Source organism: Marmota flaviventris, chromosome 12 (genome assembly GCF_047511675.1).
Source record: "Marmota flaviventris isolate mMarFla1 chromosome 12, mMarFla1.hap1, whole genome shotgun sequence".
In the NCBI taxonomy this organism is placed as follows: domain Eukaryota; kingdom Metazoa; phylum Chordata; class Mammalia; order Rodentia; family Sciuridae; genus Marmota; species Marmota flaviventris.
This window is the reverse complement of record NC_092509.1, coordinates 105,087,134-105,103,189: the sequence shown is the minus strand read 5'-3', so window position 1 is coordinate 105,103,189 and position 16,056 is coordinate 105,087,134. Positions and strand designations below refer to the sequence as shown.

Genomic DNA, 16,056 nt, shown 5'->3' with positions numbered 1-16,056 from the left:
AAACTAAAGAAATGAAGGCAACAGGAGGTTAAGGACACAAGGTATGGATAATACTTGTAACATCAAAATTTTTTTGAGAGATAGGGGAAGAGAAAGGATTAAACAAACAATGGCATTATTGCTGTTGCATGCTCAGCATACAATGGAAGAGGTAGGTATTCTCTGATTTAGAGATAAGGCAATGACATTCATTCAAGTTATGACTCTTTCAAAAGAAAACAAGCTGTGAACCTGGGATTCAGACAGAGGTCTGACTAAAGCTCATGTAGTATGTACTTTCCAATAAGGCTTCCAGGAGATAGCAGAAAGAGTGAAATCAATAATGCCAAATAAATGTTATCATCATCATTCCTAAGGATACAGTACAGGAAATAGATACCCCTAGAAGACACTGTAGGACCCAATGGATCTGGAATTCTGTGGAAGAGAGTGAGAAGACTGGTAGTCGAGGAAAAGAGAGGAAATGAAATGCAGACATGAAATCAGATATTTCTCAGGGAACCTGTGTCTAGATACAGAAGGTTTGAAAGGATGAAGGAAGTTCCTGACAGGGACAAATTGCTCTAGAGGTGGACTATTTGGGTTAAATTTGTGGCTCTGCCCCTCAACAGCTATCTGTCATTGTCAACATTATTTAAATTCTGTGCTTTAGTTTCTTCATCTGTAAAAATTGAATAACAGGGCTGGTGTTGTGGCTCAGTGGTAGAACGCTTGCCTAGCACACCTGAGGCACTGGGTTCGATCCCTAGCACCACATAAGAAAACTAAATAAACAAAATACAGGTATGTGTCCATCTACAAATAAAAATATTTTTTAAAAATGGGACAACAATTTATCTAACTCGAAAGGTTGTTATGCAAGGATTGCTAATTGGTAAGGCAATTAGCAAAAAGTCTGACACATACTAACCAATTCAATAAACATGCTTTCTTATTATCATTATGTCAACAATAACATTTTTATGTTTCACCTAGGGAGCAGTACTATCATTGTTCCTAATATGTATGCTGCTTTGTTTTTCTATACTAAAATTATAGGTAGAAGTAAAGTAGGTTGAGAGGAAACTAAAGTTTCTGAGATGAGCTAGACAGAATTCTAAGGTACACTCCAAGCCTATGACTGACCATTTTTCTACCTAGTTATTTTCCTACAAAACTCTGCAATTTCTTTTAAAAATATTTTTCTTTTATTAGTGCATTATAGTTATACATAGTAGTTGGGTTCATTATGACAAAATCATACATGCATGGAAATTCATTTACTTCATTTCAGTCCCTAGTGGCCAGCACCCACTTGTCCTCTCTTCTTCCCTCCTCCTATTCTCCTTCCTCTACACTACTGGTTTTCCTTTAATTTGTTTATTTATTTTTTTATTCTTGATTGGTTAAAGCTCTGCTATTTCTAAAGTAAGTCCTTGGAGAATCATTTTACACTTGAGGCTCCACTCAGTGACTTATAACTAGTAAGGAATCATTGTCTTTTTCTCATTCTCATAAATTTCTTAATGAACAAAAAAATTGAGAAAAGAAATAAGCTCCCTTGTTGCCCTCCACATAACATTATGAATCTCTCCTTCTCTTTTCAATCTTCCTTATCTATACTGGAACTTAATTTCACTCCTAGAGTGGACAATGGTCATGGTAGTAATGGGTAGTAATGTCCAAGTAGATGAAAGGACACAGAAGTCTAAGAACACTGAAGACAGAACTCACAACTACCTACCCTGTTTCATTTACCTTTAAACAGCATATCCCAAGCAAATAAAAATCTTGATGAACAGAGGTATTTTTTCTCAATTTTGGGCTAAGCACAACTGAATGAAAGAAACTCAAATACAACTAGTGCTGCACCAAAAAAGGTTTTTTTCTTGAGGAAAGTATAGAGAAGGAGGTGATGATAGATCTAAGGGACTATGATATTGTAGTATTCAGAGGTTTATCTAACCCAAGTTGCTAATGCGTCTTCTAGAGTTTACTGATTAACAAATACCTACAAAATTAATTTTCCCCTTTTTGTATTTACTTAGTGAATGAAAAAAAAAAAGATACAAACTGGCATCTGCCTTTTCATTCCAAAAAAATATGTATATAGGGCTAGGGTTGCAGCTCAGTGGTAGAACGCTTCCCTAGCATGTGTGAGACACTGGGTTCAATTCTCAGCACCACATATAAATAAATATATAAAAGGTCCATCGGCAACTAAAAATATATATTAAAAATATGTAAATATTTCACAATTGTTTCTGTTACCTATATTAACTTGCTGTTTCTATTTCATAACCCACTGTTATAGATTACACATTTCTTTTCTCCACTAAGGAACTGCAATATATGAGTGAAGACAGTAGTTTATAAACCACAGGTTTCTTATTCATTATGCCATAAATTATTATATAAATGATAATTCCTTGAAAAAAATGCAGCCTTTTAACTATATAGCATGTAATAGATAGCTGACAGCTATAAGAACAAAGCAATTTAGGACAAAAATGAGTATGTGGAGTGGGAAGATGTCTGGGAAAATAACCTGCATTCATCGATTTAAGCCTGTTGAACACAGAAAGTAAAGGCTTTTGGCAGCCAATATTTATTATTATTACTTAAGGGCTAATCTGCAGATCACACAGCAATAAACAGCCTTTAGAGAGATTACATGGTCCAAGTAAAATTAAGAGCTTATCCTTTATTATAAGCTAATAAATAGTCTTCTTCATTCACTGAAAGAAAAAGGATATCTGAATACTTAAAAACATAAACCTCAAAAAAATTACATACCCAAATGGGGGCTGGAGGGTCTGATTTTCTCATAAGAATTCATGAGTAGAAGCTATAAACTCTAGCTAACCAGCTACGATTCCTCCACATCCTACAAATCGCAGGCATTTCAAAAAGGCTCCTTTAAGACTTATAGACATCAATTATTCCCTAATGGCATCCCAAGTAAAAACAGGAGGCCAACAATCGGTATGCTGGCATGGTACCAAAGGCTCTGTGAATTTTGAACAGAGCAGGGAAAAGACTGACTATTTTGAGAACTAGGTTCCTAATGACTGAAGGTAGATTAGTCAAATCTGTTCAAGTAATAAGGGCAGGGTGGAAAAAAATGTCCTTGTCATTATGATTCCTTTGGTATTTATGGTAATAAACATGAATCACGATGAACTCACTGGCTATTAAATGCAGAGGTCATAAGTGCTTCCATAGGCTTTCCACAGGAATTCACCATTAATTAGCTGGATCATTATTTGAAAGTGTTACCGAATTATCTTAGCATTTGTGCAGCCATTCACTCCAAAATTGGTCATTCCCAGCTGAGGGCAGTTAATGCCTTAACAAACTGGTCATTAACTTCAGTAACTGATTTTGTGGGAATTATTGCACTTATAAAGTACATTCAAGAGTTTATAAGAAAAAAATTGCCTTTTTTTTTTTTTTTTTTAAAAGAAATTTACAGCTGTAGTTCAGCTGGAGCAGCTAAAGGAGGGAAAAAACACCCAGCTCTCTGGGCTATTCTCATGATCGATTTTCTGCCAATTAAAGGGCAAAATACATGCTGATTGGTTTTGAATTTTAAAATGTCTTCAGTTTTTTCATCTCCAAAGTGATTAGTAAAAACACCATTCACCTACTAATTTTGTAAGACACTTGAGATTTTCCATTCACAGTTCAGTCAAGCAGAAATATGAGTTTTGAGCACCAGAACTCAAAGCCAAATTTCCGCTTCTGAAGCAGACCCAGCCCAACACTTTGTGAAAACAGAGTGAGAACACAAGTTATGGGCCACATTATTAGCCAGATTCTTATTCCCTTCTACACCCCATGTCTTTGTTCAAAGTAGAACACTCCCTTTGAAGTCACAAGGGCTCCATGCAAAGATAAGAGACGTGGGAATATAAGCACACCTATGTTAGAACAGAGCAGCGTTAAGGTGATATATTGCTGGAAACCTACATGAACACAACATGCTTCAAAAATCACACGTCTTTAGATTTACTGTGGTATTAAAGCTCTTAAAGTCCTATGAATACAGTACAATGAAAATGCCACAGGCTAAAACCACTGCTTAAAAGACAGTTGCAACAATTATTTGATCATAAATACTCTGTATATCAAAATACTAAAAAAATACTGAATGTATTTCAGAACATTCCCAAGTCATGTTTCTACATAACGAAACCAAATTTATCATGGCATATGCTGCAAATACAAAATCAGTACAATCAGACAGCTTTAGTTTACACTGCAATTTGGACAAAACAGTTTTCAAGATTTCAACTATACCGGATGGTCTTGTTTTATTGTCAACAGCAAGTCTAATAAAGATTTGAGATGAACAGATAAAAACCAACAGCTTTTACACAAAAGTGGGAAAAATGACAGGATCTTTAAGTTACGATGATTAGTAACATAAACAAGTAACATAACAATAATTTTGGGATAAATGATTTTTGTGCCCAATCATTTAACAGAATAAGAAACAAATTGTAAATCTACTATTAAGCTAAACAGCTCTCTACAGTAACAACTGTTCACAAAATGAGTACTCTAATAGTCAACACTTCTGATGGATTTTCATTCTTTTTAAAGTGTACAACTGTGCTTTTAACTACGCAGCTTATTTTTCAATATGTCTTCAATTACTTTATTACCTTGTCTATGAAATTCTTTGATTACATCCAGAGGATAGTACAACAACTTATTTGTAATAAACTCTACAAAGTAAGCAGATTTGTGGTACAAATGATAAGGACCAAAATAAAACCCTTAACAATGAATGACTGCTTTCTAGCTTATAGGTCCACACCATGGACGTAATGTGCTTTGGTCAAATTTTACCATCTAAAAATGGAGACACCCCAGGCAATATTCACACACACAATATTGGAACCAGCTGGTGACAGAAGAATCTTAAGAAAAAAGGCTTCTTGATTTAATTGGGAAAACAGGAGGAAGCATAAATTTTACTACCATTAATAACTTCAAGAAATCTTGATATGACTCCACCTCACCCTGACGGCGGGACATATGCTTTTTGTTAAAGTGTTTGCCACATCTGACCCTTATTGTTTGCTCACTTGATCAGGTAAGAAAATGTAGCGTTTATTTATAGGATAAATGAGGCCTATTAAAATTGAGAAACAGTGCAGTAGTCTATGAGAAGCTATTTTCCGAAACAGATGTGTGAAATTCCATAACAGTTTGGTAATAACCAGGCCAAACCAAGTTATTTAAAAAAAATCTACTCTTACATTTCTTAAAGACACCATCACAAAAGTAACCTCGTTTCAGAAAAAAAAAAAAAAATGGAAAGCATGTTCTACTTGGAAAACATGATTCTGACCGGATCTAAACAGTTTTTTTTTTAAAAAAACTTGAAAATATTTACAAAGATAGCTCTTTCAAAAAATAAAGACAAGTTTTATTTCTTCATTTTATAATACTCTTGGTGAATTAAAATTAAGTCATATTAATGTATAAAGAAAAAAGTGAATTTAACTTGATGGGAGAATTTCAAAAGTGTTCAGGACTTAACTTTGTCAATTTTCTTTTAAGGACATATGACAGAATGGTCAAAGGAAATAACCCTTAATTTCTATGTGATCAAAGTTTAGAGTCCAACAGTATCTGTTCCAGTAATCTCTAACAATAAAGGAAATCAAACTTGTCTAAGCCGGAAAAAAATCCAACATTTATCACTTAACTCATGACCTGGACTGACTCCCTACATGCTGATGAAATCTTTCTACAGCCCTGTAAAATGCCCTGAAACCCAGATTACCTAAATGTAATCTAGACAACAATAAATCAGATGCCACTGTTACCTTCAAAACCAATTTGGGTCTACTCACAAAATATAGACACATTTATATCGATTTGGAACACCTTAGAAACTCTAATTTGTCTTCCAATGCACTAACATTACCCTTTTGAAAGGATTACATATGTGTATCCTTTTGAAATGATTACATATGAAATTGTGAAGCTGGCTATCCTTTTGAAATGATTACATATGAAATTGTGAAGCAGGCTACCGAATCTGGGAATCCCAATTTTTCTGCCATTACCCAAGAGTTAGTTTTTATACATACCAGCCATGTAAATTAACACTGACTTAAAATCCCTAAGTTCACGTAGATAAGAATTGGTATCAAGGTTTAAATTATGATTCAAGCCTTACTCTAGTAGAATTCAATGTCATAGCCTTTATATTAGTCATATTCTGTGCCATACCTGTATCATTGACAAGTATAGTTCTGGTTAACTAAAGGAAAAGACATCTGAGCTAGCTAACTTTTTGAGTTAACTTGTACATGGGTTCATTAGCTATATGTGAAAATCCTCAATATCAGAACTTAATGAATATTTATTATGAATCTTCATTAACAATTATTACAATTATTATAAATATAAAAAAGCTTAGCCAAATCTATAGGTAGCACTATGGATTCCTCAAAAAAATTTTTTATGGTACTGGGGATTGAACCCAGATTTGCTTAATCACTGAGCCACATCCCCAACCCTTTACATTTTTTGAGATATGATCTCACTAAATTGCTTAGGACCTTATTTAGTTGCCAGACTGGCCTTGAACTTGCTACCTTCCTGCTTCAGCTTCCTAAATCTTTGGGATTACAGACATGCACCACTCTGCTTGGCTTTGGATTCCCTAAATTTTAGAGAAAGACTCCTAACTACTTATAAGCAAGCTGAGGAGGAACCTAAGTCAGGGTGTCTGTGATACTGGGTTCTCCAGTTCTGGAGAATACAAAGAACAGTATGCTAATCTATGGTCCAATTAATTATGTAACTTAACAGTGCTTCTTATACTGCTTATGGTAGAGGGCCAGTGTTTATTTTCCTCCCCCAAAAAGGGTTAAGGACTAATACTTGTGTGAATATAATTAAAATAAAATTAAATAAAAGAAAGTTCAATATTAGAAATCCAAAATTATTATTATTTCATTCAAGAGACAAAATCTTATTTGGTGAAATTGCTCTAGATATCTAAATGCTTACTTTCACTAGATTCTGGGCTTACTCACTACAGATCAGTTACAAAACAGTAACAGTAGACTGAGCATTGGTCTATGGACCACATTTTGAATGCCACTAAAATAGCAGCCTCACTCAGCCATAAAGAAGAATGACTTTATGACATTTGCCAGTAAATGAATAGATCTGGAAACTATCATCTCAATGAAATAAACCAATTCCAGAAAACCAAAGATCAAATGTTTTCACTGATATGTGGAAGCTATCCCCAATAAGGGGTTGGGGGAAAATAGAAGTTCAGTGGAGTTGACAATGGGGATTGAAGGGAAGGGAGTGGGGATGGGAAAAGGAAGTCAGTGGAATGAATCTGACATAACTTTCCTGTAAACATACATGAATGTACCACAGTGAATCTCTCCACTGAGCACACCCACAAGAAATTAATAAAAAATAAATAGGCAGAAAGATCAACAGAGGGAAAGGAGCAGGGTGGGGAAAAGGAAAGGAGAGGTACTGGGGTCTGAACTAGAACATGATACATTTCATGGTTTTATTATTATGTCAAAATGGATTCTATTGCATATATAACTAAAATAACCAATAAAAAAATTTTAAAAAATAGCAGGCTCTTGTCCTAAATCACACAATTCACTAAAGGGAACTTTATTTTTTTTCTGAAATCAAGATGCTATTTTAATGTTTAAAATAAACCTCTATAACCAGGCTAGAAGTATGCAAAACTGTGACGAAAACTGCTTTCTGTGCTTCTGACGGGTCATTCTGAAACCATTAGCATCCTCTTTCCCTTCCTTTTCTTCCTTCTTATCATGGATTAACATTTGTGGAACTTTCTAGTTGTGAAACTAATACATGCTAATTCCTTAATTCTCAGAATAATCATGTGAGACAGGCCCTATTTTTTTCCTTTATTTTCTAACTGGACAAAAGGGCAGTGAAGATCGATTGATTTGCATAGTGCCACTGGCTAATAAAGGGTAAAGGAAGCCTCAAGCTTAGCTCTTTTTAAGTTTATTCCTTTCATTCATTCATCCATCTAACCACCCACCAATACTGAGAGCCTACAGTGTTCTGGGCCTTGGGAATACAAAGTGCATAAAACTGATACAACTCTTTATTTCCATAGAGCTTATAGTCTCTGAGGCAGATGGCTGGTGGTGGTGCTAAGTGGGTGGTGCAGAGACAATAAACAAGATAGTTAAGTAAATACATATTATATGGTGATCAAATACTATGGGAGAAAAATAAAACAGGAAAAGGGAAAGAAGAGCATCAGGAACCAGGGTTTAAAATTTTAAATAGGGTAATCAGAGATGAAAGTCAGAACAGGTGAGGGAAAAGGCCATGCAAAAAACTAGGGCAGAACATCACAGACAGAAGGAACAGGACGTATGAAAATCCTGAGGCAGGAAGAGTGCCTGTTAAGTTCAAGGAATAAAAAGCAAGGAGGCCAGAGTGCCCTCAGCAAAAAGAACAAGAGTACCAGAAGATGACTATGTTAATCACAGAGGTGAGGAGCCAGGGCAGACATATAAACCCTTGTGGTCTACTGTAAGGACTCTGTCTCTTCCATTAAGTGAGATGGAAAGTCACTGAGGGTTTTGAGTGGAGAAAATTTTAGCTTAAATTTTAATAGGATCACTCTGTTTGCTGTGTTAATAAAAGACTGAAGGGCAAGAGTGGAAGCACAAAGATCAGTTAACATGCTACTTTACTAAGTCAGGAAAGAGATGATGATGGCTGGTATCAGACAGGGAGCAGTTATATTTTGAATACAAAGCTGACTGGATTACCTGATAGATTAGATGTAGGGTAGAAGGAAAAGACAGGAGTCAAGGATAACTACCCCAATTTTGATCTAGTTAACTACAAAGATGAAGTTACCATTTAATGAGATGGGAAAGACTGAGAAAATAGTGGATTTGGGTTAGGGTCAGGTAGAGATCAAAAGCTTAATTATAGAACTTATTAAATCTCATCTGCTAATGAGGCTTCAAAAGGTGGTAATGTTTGGAGTTAGGAAATCAGAAAGAAGGCTGGAATTATGTATCTTTACATTTTGGAATCATCAACACAGGCAGAGTATTTAAATGGAATGGACAAAGTCATCAAGGGAGTGAGAACAAACAGATGACAAAGCCCTGAAGAATGCTTATGGATTGGGAAGATGAGATGGAAGCAAAAGAGGAAACTGGGAAGAACTGGGTAGTAGACAGGAGGAGCACTATAAAAATACTGTGTCCTAGAAAACATATGAAAACATGACAGGAGGAGGGAACTGTAGCAAATGCTGCTCACAGGTTGAGGAATATGAGCCTTGAGAACTGACTCTGGTTTTAGCATTATGGAGGTCATGAGAACTCAACCAGAGTGGTGTGATGAGGCATGTGTGAAGGCCTGGGTGCAGATCTTTATGTGAGAGGATTCAAAAGTGTGGAGAAAAATGAGGGGTGGGGGGAGAAAAAGACAGGAGAGAGTTCAGGAAGGGGGAGAGAGAGGGAGATTAGGAGAGAGAAGTGGGAGAGGGGTATGAATTCCTATGACTGGGGAGAAGGAGGCTGGTGACAGGAAGCGAAGATTTCTTTTGATGAGAGTTGAAATGGGAATAAATGATAAGATAGCTGGAAGATTAAAAAAATGGCACACATAATCATTAAGCTGAAAGAAACAATAGCATATTTGCAAGGTAATAGGAGAGTTTCCTTAGAGAGGGAAAAATAGTAATGTAGGATAGAAAGAAGAACTGCCTAAGCGAGAACCTTAAACAGGAGAGGAAATTGGCTAGGCCCTGGGCAAGAGCAGGAGGAGCAATTTCATCTACCATCCACCATAATGGGAAAGAAGGCACATCGCAGCTCCAGGTGCAGGTAAGGAGGAGTTCACTGTGTCAATAGGAACTTGGGAGAAGCTCTCTGTTTCTATGTTCTCAGTAATATAGAAGGCAAGGTAATGAGCTTAGAAAGAGGGTGAGAACAGAGCTATTTTGACATGCTGAGAAGGTAGAGGAATGAAATTGTCACTTAGGAAAGGAGCAGAATAACCAGATGAAAAAAACGTAGTATGATTGCTGGGCAGCATTAAAATTAATTAATTTTCCCAGAATTTAATATTGATGCCTACCCTGTGTGCTCAGGATCTGCCATCTGACGCCACCCTCTCCTCTTTCACAAAGTGCCAGAATATTGGGAAAAATGCTTCTCACCAAGATGCAAGTGGCTTATTAACAGATGTTGAGAGCCACAGCTGAAGGGGCCCCAGCAAACTTCCAGCTGCTGGCTGATTGGCTCACAGCGGCCCCAGCAACATCAAGCTGATTGGCTCCTCTGCGGTGATGCTCATTGGGCTGTTTCCCTGCCCTTTCAGACCACGGAGCTGCTCATTGGGGGACTTTTTTGGCTCCGCCCACGTGACCCAGCCAATCGGCCTCAAGAGCAGGAGGATTGTGGGAGGTGGAGAGAAGCTTGTGTGGGAGAGAGAGACTTGTGGAAAGCGGGTGGTGGCAGTTGAGGCTCTGAGGGTTTTTCCTGAGAGGCTGTTTTGTTTGGCGTGTGTGGTTCTAAAAATAAAGTTAGTTTCTTTTGACAAGTGGCTCCTGATTGTGCCCAGCCAGACTGCGGCATTTAACACTCATATGCTGACAGTGCAAGACAGGTAATATAACTAAATATCTAAAATAAGAGAAGGAGGGTTATCCTGGGGGAATGGGAGGGTTTAGTCCTGCCTAGACATATTTTTTAGATATAAAACTAAAAAGTATACTTTAGCCAAACCAAACATGTCTTCTAGTTGGATGTTGAGTTGTTAATACTATTACCAGGAGTATTTGAATTTAATAGGCATTAAAAGCTTCAAAGGAATGTGCTAATGCACTGGCTTTCCAAGTATGGTCCTAGGATCCAGGAATGGGGGCTACAAAAATCACAACATTTTTAGAACAATACTGATACAATATTTTCCTAATTTTTAATTTCAAATATTTTCCTGTTTTTAACTTTCAATCTCTCCTAAGCATACAACTGAGTTAACCAGGGGTTGTACAACATACACCAGCTGTTGTCTAATAAGCTTGACTGATTTTTAAGAGATTTTCAGAGTGTGAAGTGGTGCCACCCTTCTCACTATTGTTTTTGAAAAGTTATTTTTTTATAAAATATTTGTTAACAAAATATACATAAATATAAGACCCAGAAATAAAAGTTCTTTGAGGTCTTCAATCAATTTTAAGACTATAAAGGGGTTCTGAAACCAAAAGTTTTAAATTGAAGCTCTAACCAACTAAATCCCTATATAGTTATCTAACAGGGAAGACTTACAGATAGTAGAAAAATTGTGGAAAGCAATGAGTCCCTGTAATTCATAGGTAGCTACTTAATCTCCCTAAACCATTAGGTTGGTGGTACCTATTCCATTTTTGTTTTAACTAATGTAAATATTCAAATATGTAGGATGAGACTTGTGTATTTTAAAAGTCTTATTTCTTTGACTTTAACTTTCTTTGAAAACCAAGTTAATATTTTAAAAGTTGATGTGAAAACTCAACATTACTCAATTTAAAATGAGTATCAATATTGTTCACAAAAAAATCCAGTGTAAATAAACTCATAATTGTCAGAAAATAGCATAGCAATGAAATGTGTCAGTTTATTAAGTATGCAGCACTCTGTAAAACACTGCCTCTGCCATTATGTGATGTTGAAGTTTTATATAAGAACCAATGTCATGATGAACTAGGCCCTTCAAAAGAACACATTTCAATTGGGCATTTATGCTTGCTTCTGTACTAACATTATCCCTGTTTTAGTCAGCTTCTTCACTGCTGTTAACTAAAAGGACCCAACCAGAACAACTGTAGAGGAGGAAAGGTTTATTTAGGGGCTGACGGTTTATTTAGGGCTAGCGCCATTCCTCAGGGCTAAAGTGAGGCTGAACACCAAGGCCGAAGAGTGTGTCAGAGGGAAGCAGCTCGCATGGCTATCAGAGTGGAGAGCAAGGTCTCCATTTGCCAGATACAAATACATACATACCCAAAGCCATGCCCCAATTCCCACCTCCTCCAGCCACACCTACCACTTCAGTTCCTACTCAGTTAATCCCTACCTGGAGACTAAATCACTGATTGGGTTAAGACTCTCATTTCTCCTGTGAACCTTCTTTCATTGCCTCACATGTGAGCTTTTACAGGACACCTCGCATCTAAACCTTAACAATCCCAAGTGTGTCAATCAACCTTCAGCTCATGAAACATCCAGAACAAAGCGATTCAGAGCTTTAACAAAACATCTGTCTAGCACATCAGACAAAAAACTAAGAAAATGTAGGTTTTCAAGTTATATTTTAAACATAATCAGTACACACTCCAGGGTAATAAGAATACACTGTGACAGGAACTTCCTTGCCATCTCCTGCCCTAGGATACTCTGACATAAGGAAGCTCTCTTGAGACACATGAACGTCAAATGGTTTAAATATTTTTATAAGGGAATTTTTTTTGATAATCTGATTCTTAGATGAGAAAAAAAACTTTACTTTTTAAAGAGTTAACACCCTAAAAAATCTGAACAGACTCTAACAATTATGTAAGTAAAGTCAAGCTTCCTAAGTCTAACTTGATTTGCCTACACTCACATTTGCTAAAAATACTGGACATGATAGATCTTTCAGATGATAACATAAAGTTATCAGACGTAACAAACTGTGTCAAAATACATAAATAATAAAACTGGGCCCACCTTGGACCCAAGCTGAGACATGAAGGGATGAATTATCCTTTTTAGGCACTTTTTATCCCGAACAATGCATCAACTTTAGATTTGGGATAAACCTGAGCTTGCGCTTCCCCTAGAGCTGAAAGGATGGCCATACACTAATAATGGACTAATGGAAAACATGGACTTATGGTGCCATCTAGTGGTGAAACATAGCATGACCACTGGTTCAGAGAACATCTCAGAATTCCAGGAATGACAAGAACAAAAAAAAGACAGATTACCAAGTCCAGAATACCTAATACTTGAACGTGCAGATGCCATTGCATGACAACAAGCCTCAAAAGCTTTCAAAGAACCATGTACTCACCTAAGGGATAAAATAAGGTGTCAGAAACTGAGCTATCTACTCATGAACTCTCAAACAGAATTTTGAAAAACTCAAGGCAATTTAAAAAAAAATTGAGAAACAATTCAGTGTTTTATTGGAGAAACTTGAGATGTTTAAGTAGATCATAAAAAAAAAAACAACCAAAATCCTTGAGCTGAAAAGTTTGCTAAATGAGATAAAAAATGTGATGACAGCAAAATAGATGAAAAAGAACAAAGAATCAGTAGAGTTAGAAGACAGACTATTTGAAAATACACAGGGGAGGAAAAAGAGAACACACTGAAAAGAAGAAGGTCTATAAGAACTTTGCAATGGCAAGAAAGGAGCAAATATTGGAGCTATTGGATTCAAGAGGGACTTGGGAATGCCAAAAAGTGAAAAATGTTATTCAAAGAGATAGTAACAGAGAATCTCCCAATCTTAGAAAAGGATACAAATATTCGGATACAGGAAAGTCAAAGGTCACTAGTCAAGATTTATTTCAACAAAATGTGCCCTAAAAACATAATCAAGCCAGGTATGGTGGCATATGCCTATAATCCCATTGATTCAGGAGGCAGATGCAGAAGGATTTCATCAAGGCCAGTCTTAGCAAGTTAGCAAGAACTTAAGCAACTTAGCAAGATCCTGTCTCAAAATAAAAAATTAAAAAAAAGGGTGGGCATGTAACTCCAGTACCAAAACAATACCACCACCAAAACACACACACACAAAAAAACATATAATCAAGCTCTTAAGTTAAATACAAAGAGAGGATTCTTAAAAAAATAAACAAACAAACAAAAAAAACCAAAACTGATTGCTGTGTACATATATTTTTTAAAACATTTTTTTAGTTGTGGGTGGACACAATACCTATCTATCTATTTATGGCGCTAAGGATCAAATCCACTGCCTCACATATACTAGGCAAACTCTCTACCACTGAGCTACAGCCCTAGCCCCAAAGAGAGGATTCTTAAAGCAACACAAAAAGAAACCACATAAGGGTGTCCCAATTCAACTGATAACAGACTTTTCAGCAGAAATCTTACAGACCAGGAAGAGTGGGATAAGAGTTTCAAAGTATGAGAGGAAAACAAAAACAAAAAACTGCCAACTAAGAATACTATAGCCAGAAAATCTTTCAGAAATGAATGAGGAAAGATATTCCCCAATAAACAAAAGCTGAGACTGCATCTCCACCAGACCGGTCCTATAAGAAATGACACAGAGAATACTTCAAATTTAAAGGGAGAGTCACCAATGAATTAGAAAACATGGGATGGTACAGAAAATCTGAACAGATCAACAACAGATAATGAGATTGAAGCAGTAATAAAAGGACTCCCACCAAAGAAAACCCTAGGGCCACATGGCCTCACTGCTGAATTCTACTAACTATTTTATTTATTTTTTTGGTGGTACTAGCATTGGACCCAGTGACTCTCTGCCACTGAGCCACATCTCTAGTCCTTATTTATTTATTTATTGACAGGGTCTCATTAAGTTGCTGAGGCTGGACTTGGACTGGCAATTTTCCTGCCTCAGCCTCCCAAATTGCTGGGATTACAGGCATGCACCACCATGTCTGGCTCTACCCAAAATTTAAAGGACATAAATTCTTCTTAAATTATGCCAAAAAAGTGAAAAAAAGACAATTCTTCAAAACTCATTCTATGAGGCCAAAACCTCAGAAAGACACCACAACAACAAAAAAGAAGAAAGAAAAGAAAAAAAACTACTGGCCAATGTCCTTGACGAAAGTAGATGAAAAAATCCTCAACTAGCAAACCAAGTCCAATAGCACATTATACAGACTACTCACCATGATTATGTGGGATTCATCCTAGAAATTCAAGTATAGACCAACATGTGCAAATCAATAAACATGATACTCCATCCAGAGAATGAAACCCCATATGACTGTTACAGACACAAGTAAAACATTTGATAGAATACAACATACCTTCATGGTAGAAACTCTGAACAAATTAGGGATTGAAGGACTGCACCTCAATGTAATAATGGCCATATATAAAAAGACCAAAGCTAACATCATTCTGAATGGAGGAAAACTAAAAGCTGTTTAAGATCTGGAACAAGTCAAGGATGCCCACTTTCACCACTTTTATTCAACACAGTACTAGAAGTTCTAGCTAGAGCAATTATGTAAGATAATGAAATAAAGGGCATCCAAGTTGGAAATGAGGAAAGCAAGTTGCTATCACTTGCAGATGGCATGATCTTATATAAATAAAACTCCAAAGACTCCTCCCCAAACTATTAGAATTAATAAATTCAACAAAGTTTCAGGATACAATATCAACATGCAAAAATTACTAGCACTCCTATGTACTAAAAGGGAAAAATGTAAAATAGAAAGTCAGAAAGCAATGCCATTTATAACAGCTACAAAACAAAAGATCAAAACCAGGAATAAATTTAACCAAAGAAGTAAACCTCCACAATAAAACTATACAACATTCACAAAAGAAATTGAAGACATACATATGCACACTCAAATGGAAAGGAAACTCAACCTTATGAATTTCCTGAAAACTTATCAAAAAAGATGTCCATTTCTGAATGTCTATTTTTTGTATTTTATGTGTTGACAATAATTTCACATATTTATAATTCCCTCACATTTTCTGCATTATTTCATTTAACTCTTCCCTATTTATATGTATCATTATTATCCATTTACCGGACATAAGAAAACTGACATATATTAAGTAATTGCATGATATCGTATAGCTGGTATCTGAAGCCAATATTCAAAGTCACACAGTCTGACTCTACAATCCTATCTCTAATCAATATGCTCTGTGCTACCACGGTTACTAGATGAACCATGTGCATTAGGATTTATTTGCTGTAATGTCTCAGGATGTACTGTTTAAGAGATTCTGGTAATCCTAAAAACCCAGCTGAATTCAGATAAATTGAAAAATAATTTTCAGGATC

General features: G+C 36.1%; 1 protein-coding gene across 4 annotated transcripts in view; it reads right to left on the bottom strand.

The window, feature by feature from the left end:
- The window catches only part of Kifap3 (kinesin associated protein 3), a 143,246-nt gene that overhangs the window by 67,064 nt on the left and 60,126 nt on the right, over positions 1-16,056 (bottom strand). The window lies entirely within an intron of this gene.